The sequence below is a fragment of the Euprymna scolopes genome, chromosome 41, assembly GCF_053919585.1.
Source record: "Euprymna scolopes isolate OS-2025 chromosome 41, ASM5391958v1, whole genome shotgun sequence".
In the NCBI taxonomy this organism is placed as follows: Eukaryota; Metazoa; Mollusca; class Cephalopoda; order Sepiida; family Sepiolidae; genus Euprymna; species Euprymna scolopes.
This window is the reverse complement of record NC_136522.1, coordinates 68,084,066-68,096,440: the sequence shown is the minus strand read 5'-3', so window position 1 is coordinate 68,096,440 and position 12,375 is coordinate 68,084,066. Positions and strand designations below refer to the sequence as shown.

At 33.0% G+C, this 12,375-nt stretch overlaps 1 protein-coding gene across 2 annotated transcripts in view; it reads right to left on the bottom strand.

The window, feature by feature from the left end:
- The window catches only part of LOC145266595 (glycerophosphodiester phosphodiesterase domain-containing protein 5-like), a 310,040-nt gene that overhangs the window by 171,758 nt on the left and 125,907 nt on the right, over window positions 1-12,375 (bottom strand). For both annotated transcript variants that reach the window (XM_080122447.1, XM_080122448.1), the window contains exon 2: window positions 3,744-3,790. The gene's annotated coding sequence lies outside the window, so the exon portion shown is untranslated. The remainder of the gene's footprint in view (window positions 1-3,743; window positions 3,791-12,375) is intronic.

Here is a 12,375-nt window from a genome sequence, read left to right as displayed (position 1 = left end):
GGAGAGGGACCAGTGAGAGAAGGGTACAAAGTTAAGCCTGGGTCTCTTTGTCAGCGCCGAGTCCTGCTCTGCCAGCAGCCACCTGATTGCATCAGAGGATCACCACACTCTTCAGCACATCCAGGTACACTATGGTGTTGACGTTCAAGCTGAGTTTGAAGACGTGAGGTCGCATGATGTGGCACTCACTTGAAACCACACCAAAGACCATAACCGCAACCAGAAACTTTGTCTTCATCACCCTGGGCATGTCCCTGTTATTTGAGACAATCAAGAGATGCATTTTGAGGGTGCTGGTAATGGTCCTGTTGTCATAACTTGGACTAGTAGAGAGTTGTACAGCAGTGCATCTCAGATTTCGCACGTTGAACATTGTGTAACTTTCAGACATGATAGAAGGCTCCATGAAACGGAAATGGAATCAGGCCGTTTTTTTTCTAGGGTGACAATTTTATCATTCCGCCCTGTATATGCTAGCGGCATTCACCTTAGGTGGGTTGAATCGACTTCCTCTGAAGGATGAGTTGTTAAGGGAATATGTAATTCTGTCAGGGGAGATGATGACGTTATGTTTTTGCAGTTCCTGCAAGGAGGTGGTGACGTCGTCCCACATACGGCTCCTGGTGTTCCCAAATGGTCATCCATTTGCTACTGACTAGGTTCAAAGTAGCTTAACTTTGGTGATCTTACAAGAACTTATGTGTTGAGGTGATTATGCACCCTGGCAAGTTACCATCGTAATTAACTTTTCTTCCCCATTGCACAATATGCTTCAAGTCAAAAGAGAGATAGAGAAAGAATCACCAACGCTCTCTGAAGTGCGGCCATAAACAGTCGTCTACTGCATAGATGTCAACAAATGATCTCAAAAATATAATTTGGAAGATCATTCATGAAAATCATTAATGTATATGTACATCCGTGAACATAAGAGGAATATTAAACGTGTACACTGTGTTTTAAATGCGTTAACGTTCTACATATTCTTAGTTGTAAATATCTGAAAAATTTACGTGATTTTTGGAATATTTTCGTTTCATCAGATTTTTCTTTATTTTTGTTCTTTAATCAAAGAAGAATTTTGAACAAGAACTCACTTTTTATTATCCATTGTACAAGATGCTTCAGGTCAGAAGAAAGACAATCAGCAAGAACCGGATCACCAACGCTCTTCAAAGTGCAGCTATAGACAATTGTCTTCTGCATAGAATTTCCAACAAATTAGTATCAAAGCCGGTGTTGAATGTACATCCGGTCTACAGGTCTACGATATTTGCTGCTGGTCCAGGACTGGCTGCTCATAATTATCTTGACTGCTGTGGACCTTTGTATATTGACTGCATTCATTCACGATGCTTATAAAATCACTATTATATATTGGGCATAATGTAATAATCAATAGGGAATTGGCTCTATTATAATAAATATGAAATCTGCATAAATCATAATATCATATGACTGGGTAATGCCAGGTTGGCATGCTAGTATTAAAATGATACTGTGATAAGCATTTGTTTATAAACAATTTTAATGCTATCTCCCCATAATTAATCAGGGCAGATGTAATAATTGTAAACCCCAACCAGAAGTGGCCTTAACCCATCTTCACCTGTCGAAATAATAGATTATCTGTATTTTTGTTGGTTAAAAGAATTGTCTGTATTTTAATTAGTTAAAAAAATTATCTGTATTTTAATTAGTTAAAAAAATTATCTGTATTTTAATTAGTTAAAAAAATTGTCTGTATTTTAATTAGTTAAAAAAATTATCTGTATTTTAATTGATTGAAAAAATTATCTGTATTTTAATTAGGTAAAAAAATTATCTGTGTTTTAATTAGTTAAAAAAATTGTCTGTATTTTAATTAGTTAAAAAAATTGTCTGTATTTTAATTGATTGAAAAAATTATCTGTATTTTAATTGATTGAAAAAATTATCTGTATTTTCATTGGTTAAAAAAATTATCTGTATTTCCATTGGTTAAAAAAATTATCTGTATTTCCATTGGTTAAAAAAATTATCTGTATTTCCATTGGTTAAAAAAATTATCTGTATTTTCATTGGTCAAAAAAATATCTGTATTTCATTGTTTTAAACAATTTTTTTTTTTTTACCCAACAAAAATGTTAAAATAATTATTTGATTTAAATTTGTCAAAAAAAGAAGGCAAAACGTGATAAAAATCATCCGCATTATTCGTTGATCAAAGCAACAAGTATTTTTTTCATATTACAAGGAACGTTCCAAAAGTAATGCCTCCTATTTTTTTATTCCGTCCGAATGGATCAGAGAAGATTACAAATTGCATTATCATGATGACTGACATCATGCATTCATGACCTGAAATTTCAATCTCTCTGTTGCAGATATTGATGGTGTGAAACTCTAAGAAAGAGTGACAACAGAGATTTGCATGACAAAGGACGCTCTGGATTTTTACAACTGAGGTATCAATCATCACTGGCAAAATTGTATTGCAAAAGGTTACTCGTTTTAATCGTATTGTTGTATATTGATTTTTATTGGAGGAGATGATATATTAAAACGTGTCATGTGTTATCTAGTGGATGTAAGATATTGTTCTTTTAACAGACAGATAATAAATGTATAAATCATATGTATGTTGTTTAGCCAGGGGACATGATATTGACGTGTAAACTGAATCATGTTGCATCAGACTTATCGCACGGGATATTTTTACAGTTCATATGTAAGAAGAATAATATATGCTTCATACCTTTTTTTCTTGAAGAGTTCTTCTATATCTTCCCGCTGCTCCGTGACAAACAATGAAGCGATAAGCACCACATAATTGAGACAACTGTTCTTATTTGTTAAACCATTAAAACAACTTTTTATATTTTTGTAATATAAATTTATTACAGTTGTCTCAATTGGTTTTCACAGGATCTGCAGTTAATCTACATTTTCTGTTCATACAGCCCGCTCCTAGCTGTCTGTCCACCCTTGTCTAGACGTCTGTCTGCTCTGGTGGTCAGTCCTCAACTCTCTCAATCTCTCCAAAACTAACTACATCACGTGTTCTCCTACGTCACCTAATTACGTGTCTCATACCAATCTAATCCACAACTAGTTATTGGTTTATCCAAATCCAAAAGAATGTTTACATCTATTTTTGCATTCCTTTTGCGATTTACACGTCAATCATTTCTTCCTCAATTTAATTGTTTATTCTTCTAATCATAATAAGTGATCTAGCGAGCATCCGTTGCTCAAATCAATTAATAAGAATAGAATAACAATAAAAATAATATTTTGACCATTGCTCCCGCTTGCCACAGTTAAAAGATACTATGCTATGATCACAGCCTAAAGGGTCATAACATTACAGTATCACTCCCGTCTTCGTAGTCATTCGCTTATTCTCTCAGACATTGCAGCATAATCGTACGTTTCTGAGTTAAGAAATAGGAGACCTTGCTTCTGGAACTATCCTAGTAATCAGGGGTACAGATAACTCCTTTTTTACCCCTGAGTAATGTTGCATATGTATTGAGCTTTGAGCTCAGAATGGAAACGTTTCTTTGATCGAATTTCAAACCCCTTTGATCAATTAAAAATTTGAAATTATAGAAATTTAAAAAGATCAGAATAAAAATAGGAATATAGGGGATGAGGAGTACAGATAACTCCTTTTTTACTCCTGAGTAACGTTGCATAGCAGCCCTCTTAATTAAATAGAAAACTGAACTACACTATGAAATTTGAAATATTTCAAGTACCTTGCAGTCTTTATGGTAATTGATTCCGGAAGGATTCATACATTGACCTGGTAAAAAAAAAAAAAAGAGAGAAAAGACTTTTGAGAATTTTAATCTTAAAAATATGAAAATCAAATAGAAGATGAAAAAGAAATTAAATACACACGCATATGTATAAAGTTATTTTGACGTTTTTGAATTTTTGAGATGAGGATTGGTTATTCATATTATTTGGATTCATCGGACTACTATTCTCATCTTGAGTGTAATTTTCACAATGTTTCAATCGATGTAACCTCCGACCTTCTTCAGGTGTATCTTATCAAACTCGGAAATGTTTCTGTCGAACTCGTGAATTTGGATGGAATTTCAAGCGGAACCCTTTATTTACTTCATGGGGGGTAGCATATATATATAAAGAGAGAGAGAGAGAGAGAGAGGTATATATAGTATTATTATTTTAGTGTATATAACCATATATAATATTTTGATTGCAGAAATTCCCCTCTGGACCAAAGTATCATAGGTTTGAATAATAGATGCCACATACAACTTCAATACATCTACCCTGATAGCCACTATCTTTTGTAGCTTTCGACCACCATTTCTGTCACATTCACTCGTGATAATAAAATTCTACATTACATCCAATGAGCAACATCACAATCGCTACATCTACAGAAGAAGAAGTTCCTATTTTTCTCTCTCAATATTTAGTGCTCTCACCACTACCAGTTGTCACCGAGTCCAATTCTACATTTTTCAACAATAGTTGAACTGGCTAAGACATACATAAACATAACATATTCTTTCCGATTTCCAAATCCTAAATAATAACGGCTCCCTAACCATGTTCCGCTCTTTCTGATTGGCCAAGACCTGCATTCTCATATTTTAGAATGAAAATAATTTATAAATAAACAAACATTTTTAAAAGTTTAAAAAAAAGATACCATTCTCCCCATAAGACACTAGCGTAAAAAAAATTTAAAAAATACAAACATATTAACTGCTCATAAACAGACAAATACTTAAAACCTTAATTACTGGAACAAACATGCTCAACTTTATATACATAACGTCTTCTCCATCTTTGCTTGCACATCTGGAACACTAAAAAAATGTAAACACAGCAATGGTTTAGGAATGTAAACATGCACAAAATACCGACACGGCACTACACCCCCCTCCCCCAAATAAAAACTTGCCTTGAAAAAAAAAAAATTTTCTTTGACTTTTTTATTTTTTGGTATTTACTATTCTTGTTGACGATAAGATTTTTTACACCGATTACCTACGCTACAGTTTAAACGTAAATTTCATTGCATATGGAAACACTTATTTGTTATATACTTGTGTTTTCACTAATTTGAAATTCTGTGGAGAATTTTATTTAATTTTCTTTTTCTGGACTGATTCTCGAAGTTGTGGACACGTTAACTTTTTTTAAAAATTGGGTGGAGGGGGGGGATAAATTTGTACATTTGGTCCACCTCCACAGTTTTCTTTAGAATGACTATGCTGATTAAGGAAATCTCATTCAAATTTTGTGGTTACAAGTACTTATAGAGATATAAAGACCTGTATTATGCACTGTAATTCACTGGCTGCCAGGTTTATATGCATGTGCGATAAACAAATCTACTTCTCTCCCACTGACACTGACACCCCCAATATTCTTTTTTTAGCATTTGTGGGTGGGTATGCTGACAATGATTATTATAAATTTGAGGGAATTACTTCCCCCTCCCCAAAAATAGGGGGTTGCTACTCCGAAAGTCATTCTTTAGATAGGGATATTTTGGATGTGATCACCATTCTTAAGATGGGGAGGTTGGTGGTGTCTATTCTAAAAGCCATGGGGAGTTTGGGATGTCCATTCCAAATGCTGTTCTTTTTAACATGACAATACTAAAAGAAGTGAAGTGAAAAAGTTGTAATTGTTTTGTTTATACGTTAAAAAATGACGACATAAAACTGGAATTTGATTTAATACGATTGGTAGAAGAGTTGAAAAAAAGAGAAAGACTTGAACCACAAACGGAAACAGCCAGGACTGCTACCACTGATTTCGATCACTCTAAAACAGTCCATATACAGTGAGAATCCCTAACTTCTAAAACTTCTTTTACTTTCCATTATTATTTTAATGGACCATTTTTCGTAATTTTATTAATTCATACTGATTCATGCATTCCTTTAATTGCTTTTTTTTAAAATTCAAACAGCAATTGCATGTTATCGCCCCAAACCAGTACTAATCGCCAGTGAAAGCCAGATTATTTCATTTCAGTCACCAGTGTCTGCAATTGTTCAGGGACGGCAGTGGCCACCAATCGTACTTTACTTTTTATCGAGGGGGTGGGGTAGGCTTCAAGCGGGCAATGTCGGTTAACAGGTCCTGCTAGTATATATATAATCGTACTATATATATATATATATATATAGTGTTATTATTTTAGTATATATATATTGTCTTAGTATTTTAGTACAAAAAATAGAAGAACAAAATAACACACATATATACAATTCACTGCCACTAGCAAGTTGATAACTCAGGTGATAAGAGCGCCAGGTGTGATCACTGATGTCTCAGTTTCGAATCCTGCTACACTGGTAAGGTGCAAAGACAATTTATATATATATATATATATATATATATATATATATATATATATATATATATTCATCCACAGACAAACTGTTTCGCTGTATCACAGCTCTTCAATGTAACTAGACCATTGACCCAACAACCTTTTGCAATCACTACATTAGTTTGCTCCCAAGAATTTGTTGTAGGTATCATCAGTTGTTTACCATAAAAACCTATTATGTGGATTATAAAACAGTATTCTATATCATGGCACCCCAGTAGGAAAAACTGTTTCGCTGTATCACAGTTCTTCAATGTAGCTAGACCATTGACCCAACAAAAAGAGGTTCTGGATCTAATTTTTACATCAGATTTCTTTTTTTATTGCTAACTTATTCAATGCTATTAAAATATCTTCTTTACCGTTGTGTATAACAGTAAAAAATTATGTGTATATATATGTGTGTGTGTGTGTGTGTGTGTGTGTGTATGTGTGTGTGTGTATGTGTGTGTGTGTGTGTGTGTGTAAAATTAGTAAATAAACAATAAAAAAGATTGAAATAAAAAACAAAATGAGAAACATGCAACTTGGAACCCCCAATACAGATTTAAACTCCATTTAAAATTCGGAAATTCCAATGGTCTATTTCTGGGCGTTTTTTTTTTTTTTTTTTTTTTTTTTTTACTAAGAAGAAGAAGAAGAAGAAGAAGAAGGGGGAGGGTGACAGGGATAGGAGGAGGCGCAGGAATGCACAAATCGATTTCAAAGAAATTGATTTCCACCAATAATTGAACTGACAAGTTTCAATAATCAGAAAGAGCTCGCAAAAGCTCCATGGATACAACAACAACAACAACAACAACGACAACAGCAACAATAACAGCAGCAAAAACAGCAAAACCAACAACAGCAACAGCAACTGCCTTAACAAACCGAACTATTTTTATAATAAAACTAAAACGCGAAACAATATTGTTGTTAAACACTCACACAGATAAATAAATAAACAAATAAATAAATAAATAAACAAATAAATAAATAAACAAATAAATAAATAAACAAATAAATAAACAAATAAATAAATAAACAAACAAATAAACAAATAAACAAATAAATAAATAAACAAATAAATAAATAAACAAATAAATAAATAAACAAATAAATAAATAAACAAATAAATAAATAAACAAATAAATAAATAAACAAATAAATAAACAAATAAATAAATAAACAAACAAATAAACAAATAAACAAATAAATAAATAAACAAATAAATAAATAAACAAATAAATAAATAAACAAATAAATAAATAAACAAATAAATAAACAAATAAATAAATAAATAAACAAACAAATAAATAAACAAATAAATAAATAAACAAACAAATAAACAAATAAACAAATAAATAAATAAACAAATAAATAAATAAACAAATAAATAAATAAATAAAAACATAGTTTGACCCAAAGTAAAAGTCTTACTTTATTAGCTGTTCTTGTTTTGTACTTTTATGAAGCCGCCCTAATGTGTGCTCATCTATTAGAGCGGTACCAACGTGAAAGACGAATTTGGGACGATAAAACCCATACAAATCGAAAAATCATTTGAAATCCATCGGCTGCCTTTTTTTTTTTCTTTTTTACTCTTCTTCATGAACATTAATTAGAATCAGCGTTCAAGACAACATGTTTTCCTTTTTTTAAGTTTTGTTTGTTTAAAATCAACAAGAAAACATTTCCATCTTTAAACCGATTATAACTATTAATTAACTATAATTATTAATTAACAATCTTTATTAATTAATTAATTAATTACTAATTGATGTACATGAAGAAAGCAAAGGCAGACTGTGGATTTGAGTAGGTTAGGGTTAGGGTTAGGGTTAGGGTTAGCATCCCAAATTCAAATGATCACCCCAAAACTCTTTTTGTATATCTTCATATCTTCCTTCTTTCAAAAAGATTTTTTTTTTTTTATTGAATCGCAACTTATCAATGCAAAAGTCACTTGAGATTAAGGATTAATGAAATGAATAGATTGTCAATTAAATGAAGAAGACTATTATGAGAGGATTGAAAATAATAAATAGAATGAACCAAATTTTATTACTTTTGGGGATGGTTTATGGCAAGTATTTGTTGATTGGATTTGAAGACAACAATGTTGCAGCCTGCAGGGAAGCACCTTGTTTATCCAACAGAAAAAAAGTAATAATACATGAAAGAAATTGAAGGTATAAATCGGTGTAAATCTCCGCTACAAAAAAAACATACGGTGATAGGGGTGACAGAGAAAGTAGTTAGAACTAAAAGAGCGAAATAACCTCCAAGTTTTGCTATTAGCAATGAACGAAGAAATCAATGATTAGATCAATTATAAAATCTTAAAAAGTGAAAGGAAATATATATATTTAAAAAGTTTTTTAAGCACTAACCAATATCTGCCTTATTTTACTAAGAAAACAGATTTTTAAAAAGATTATTTAATATTTGGTTAAATTGCTTATTTAATATTTGGTTAAATTGCTGTTCTGGTTATTTGCCAGGGACGCTGGGAAAATGGTGGGATCCTTCTACCACTCCAGAAGATATCTCACTACTAATGCAATTCTCTATCTGTATAAAAGCCAAGTACGTCCAAGGATGGAGTACTGCTGCCACATCTGGGCAGGAGCTGCTAAAACAGCCTATCCTGCCTTGACAGAGTACAAAATAGACTTTGTGGTTTAGTGGGGGATGCCCTTTTCTCTTCCCTGCAACCTCTCTCCCACAGAAGAGACGTTGCGAGCCTGTCTTTGTTTTATCGTTATTTCCATGGCAGGTGCTCGTCTGAGCTCCAATCCCTCGTCCTCAATCTTTCACAAGAAACACCCGTCTGGCTGAAACTACTGTCAATAATTTTCCCCACTTTTTATCTGTGCCTAAATCCAAACGTAGATTCCATGAGCAAAGCTTCTTTTTTAGATAAATAAATGTTATCAAAGGCAAGATAAGTTACTTTTCTACCCAACTGGGTATATTTTTTGTGTTTTTATTCAATGTAACATGTTTATTCAGCTCGAAAAACAACCTGTGTTTACCGATGTGTTGGAAAATTCAAAATGGCGCCCGACTCTTTCTTTAACACGGTAAGTTTGGGAAAAGGTGTTATAAATAATAAACTTGACAAAATTCTATTAAAAAACCACCGAATATATGTCAACTTATGTCACGGTAACATATATTGAGCGAATTTCTAACAGTATTTTGTCTAGTTTATTATTTATAACACCTTTTCCCAAACTTACTGTGTTAAAAACCCGTCTTTTCTTCTCGCCATGTCATCGTCTCTGATATTAGCGGCTGCCAAGAGGGGTGTGCACAGGTTCATAAGTAAAAAAAAAAAAAATCTAAATATATAAAAGGCACTATGTCTGTCTGTCTGTCTGTCTGTTTGTCACTGTTTCAAACTCTATCTCCTCTGAAACTAAAAGTCACAGAGCCGCACTAGGGGGCCTCAAATGATTGGATTTTTTTATGGACCGTTCTTTTATTGGTCTTTAGCCAATTAAAATAGTTTTTAAGGAGTCAAAATTGAAAATTGAAAAAATATCGTTAAACATTTTTTACATTCAGCTTAGTTTATTTTTAATCTGTTCATATACGTGTAATGATGGTACAGTGGTAACGTCACCAGCTTTGAATGCTACAGTTTTGCTTTCGATTCTAGTTGATGGCACCCAAATACTTTTTTTTTTTTAATTTTGAAATCACGACTCTATAACAATATATACGGAATCTGGGTAAATTAAAATATCATATTTAAGCATATTTTACGACTGGGCAAAGCCGGGTGCCCATCCCTCGCTAGTATAAAATAAAACACAAAAACACAAACATCAGTACATTCTATAAATATCAGTAGCACTGTGTGTGTGTGTGACACCATCGACCCTCTATATGCTAAGGTCCACATCTACATTCTATCATGGCTGTGTTTGTCAGTTGATGTCAGCTAATCGCGATCTCTTAAAGTTCTCTCGATCTGGTCTGAGCCATCCAACACACAACGACTGTCAACTGTCAACTCTTGTCAACCATCACAAACCCAAAACTGTCCGCAACTGTTCTCAACTGTCACAAGACTCTCCTTCACTTCTCAAGTGCATTACCACACCTTGATTAACAATCCTATTTTAGCTCCCTTTTGTGTTCCTTGGTGAACAACTTCCTATACCTTTGTTCTGCTGATAAACTTATTTCCCCCTTTTTTTTTTTAATTCTTAACAATTTAGGAAGGGTGACGTCGAGATTATCACACCAACGTCAAAACAGTCCTACCATATGGTGTTGAGATAACAATAATGGCATCGAAGAAGAAATTAGATGGATGCTCCATATGGATACTTGGCAACTAGCAAGAAATATACGGAGATATACCACCAGCATGCAGCAAAGGTTTCAACTAACAGGCCATTGTATGCAGCATCACGAAGAGGAAGCCACTTGTTCTCTGGATGCCTTCAGACGGTCATCCCAGCTGAGGCAGGAGAAGAGTCACATCATCGATAACCTACTACAGGATATGAGATTGGAGATTGAAAACAATCATGCAAGATCGAGGCGTTGGAAGAACCGTGTTGATTCTGTGGTGAAGTGTCCTAAAAGATGGCGGAGATGAAGATGAGGACGACGAGGATGAGAATAATGATGAGGATGAGCATGAATATGAACGAGGATGATGAGGGGGATGAGGATTATGAGGATAATTATGAGGATGATGATGCTGAGTATGATGAGGATGAGGATGATGATGAGGAGGATGAGGACGATGATGAGAATGATGAGGATGATGAGGATAAGGATGGGGATGATAATGAGGATGAGGATGATGATGCTGAGTATGATGAGGATGATAATAAGGATGATGATGAGAATGAGGATCATGAGAATGAGGATGATGAGGATAAGGAGGATGATGATGTGGAGGAGAAGGACGATGATAAGGATAAAGAGAATGATGAGAATCATGATGAAGATGATGATGATGATGATGATGATGATGATGATGATGATGATGATGACAGATTGAATTTTATATGGCATAATTTTTTTCTAATGAGAGTCAGCATAATTTTTATGATTTATTGTATTGCCCAAAAATAAACATTACCTAGAAACAGCTGTAAACAGATGAGATGAAAGATAATTCATATGACATTTCAGTACAATCTATTCATCCGTATCAATTTGTAAATAACATGAATTTCAGGTTAAGATCAAAGTGGAGTATCTTACTATAATAGTGATAAGTGTAGGATAGACAAATATGTTATAGAAAACAAATGATGGCCACTTTTCTCCCACACTTTTTGATGGCCTTGTGCTCAAAATTTAATATTTAATGGATATATTTTAAAACTTTGGTCATAATCAACTAAAATCATTTTATTTCTCTGACGTTTTTTTTTTCCATTATTTGTGTGTGTGTGTGTGTGTGTGTGTGTGTGTGTGGGTCCAATAAAACCATTCCATTGTATGTTTCTTGCAAATACTGAATTCCACTTGGGTCTGCGAGTCATTCAAATGTGTTTTGAATAATTTAGCTATTTCAAAATTCTGAAACATTTTTTTAAATGTTTTTTTTTTTCTGTTTTTTCTTTTTCCCAAGAATAGAAGGACTGATATTCTCTGTTGGTGTTTTTTTTTTTTTTTTTTTTAGCTACATCTATCCTTCTGTCTTTTGAATAACATCACTTTATTTATTTATTTATTAGTAGGCCACCCGACGTTGCCCGGTCGTAAAATAAGCTTAAATATGATATTTTAATTTATTTCTTCTTGATGGTTATGGGACCACAAGAATACATGGTACTGATCTTTCTTTAGTTTTGTCTTTAATATAGAGGGAAATTCTGGACAAGAACCAACAGATTACGTGTAGTATTAGAACAGATACTACACTGTGATCATGTGTATTATATATCTTGTATTTTTTCGTGAAAAGAACAAAAATATATTTTTTAAAATTTTCATTTTGTTTAATCTGATTTGTGTGATTACATTTTAAAAATAGCATG